The 1,540-nt window shown below is 62.0% G+C and overlaps 1 protein-coding gene across 1 annotated transcript in view; it reads right to left on the bottom strand.

Annotated features, from left to right (window-relative positions):
* Positions 1-1,540, bottom strand: part of RNF121 (ring finger protein 121) — a 12,995-nt gene that overhangs the window by 6,464 nt on the left and 4,991 nt on the right. The gene's annotated exons all lie outside the window — the stretch shown is intronic.

The following is a 1,540-nucleotide window of genomic DNA, read 5'->3' as shown; positions in this document are numbered from 1 at the left end:
GGCTTCATCCCATTTCCTCGCGTCCTGTCGCTGGTCACCAGAGAGAGGAGATCAGCACCTCTCCCCCTCTGCTGCCCCCCACGAGGGAGTTGTAGACTGCGATGAGGTCACCCCTCAGCGATGAGGTCACCCCTCAGTCTTCTCCAAGCCGAACAAACCAAGCCACCCCTCCTAAGTCTTGCCCTGGAGACCCTTCACGACCTGCCTTGGTCGCCGTCGCCCTCCCCTGGGCACACAGTTCGATGTCCTTCGTACATCGAGGTGCCCAAAACTGCACACAGCGCTCGAGGTGGGGCCGCGCCAGTGCAGCGTGGAGCGGGACAATCCCCTCCCTCGGCCGGCCAGCGATGCACCCCAGGACAGGGTTGGCCCCTTTGGCTGCCAGGGCACACTCTTGACTCATATTCAACCCGCCATCAACCCAGACCCCCAGGGCTCTTTCCGCGGGGCTGCCCTCCAGCCTTCTCGTCCCCCAATTTGTACGTGTAACCAGGATTACCCCGTCCCAGGTGGAGAATCCGGCACTTGCTCTTGTTAAATTTCACACGGTTGGCGATTGCCCAGCCCTCTAGTCTGCCCAGATCTCTCCGTAAGGCCTCTCTACCCTCGAGGCAGTCCACAGCTCCTCCTGGTTTAGTATCATTGGCAAAACACGTCTCCGGCAGAGACCTGGCACAGCTTCGCTCTGAGCATCCGACGGAGCCCTCGGGCTGCAGTGCCAGATGGCAGCAGCCTCCTCCCGGCAGCCTCCTCCCGGCAGCCCTGCAGACAGGCCAGACCCTTGGGGAGTATCTGGGCTGCTGCTGGCCTGTCCTGGGCGCCCACCGCCTACGTGGGGGGAGACCCGAGCCCTGCCGAGGTGTCCCAGTGCGAGTGGAAGGCAGCTGGCGAGGGGCCGGGGCGCCCCAGTCCTGCCAGGCAGAACCTCCGAGGGGGAGCAGCAGCAGAAAGCTCAGAGGGGAGGAGGAAACACAAAGTCCGAGACCCTAAAGAGCTGCCGCGAAGAAGCAACACGACCTACTCCACCGGTGTCCTAGGCGACGTGTTTTTTGGTGGAGTGGGTTTTTTTGGTAGCAGGTGAGCGGGCTACAGACTTTAGGCCACCACCGCAGGCACGCAGGAACACGCCCTCTGCCCACAGGGACTGCGCAAGCTGCAGCGGGTACGAGCAGCAGAAAGAAGCCCGTGGTGTGAAGCTTTCCCCGGTGGCTACCGGTCACGAGTTAACGCACCCGCAGCGTGGTCCCAGAAACAGGAGCGCCCTTCGGCACCGGAGATTTTAAAAGGCTCAGGTAGAGAAATATTTGTCGGGAGTTTAGCGGGGCTGAACAGATCCTTCCACTCCTCGTTTCTTGTGCTTCTGGGGATGAGGGGACACCCGCAGAGGCTTTGCTCTTAAGGAAAGATCTCGGAGCAACTCCGTTACATCAGAAACCTCCCAGCCCAGACACCGTGGTAGTGGGCCCAGAGAGAGCACAGCGAGAAAGGCGGCAGCCTCAGGGAGCCCTTCCGCAAGGCGGGGGTGGGGGGGGGGGAGTTC

Source organism: Aptenodytes forsteri, unplaced genomic scaffold (genome assembly GCF_000699145.1).
Source record: "Aptenodytes forsteri isolate BGI_AS27 unplaced genomic scaffold, ASM69914v1 Scaffold254, whole genome shotgun sequence".
NCBI classification, from domain to species: Eukaryota; Metazoa; Chordata; class Aves; order Sphenisciformes; family Spheniscidae; genus Aptenodytes; species Aptenodytes forsteri.
The sequence above is the reverse complement of the archived record's forward strand: the minus strand, read 5'-3'. Positions and strand labels throughout refer to the sequence as shown.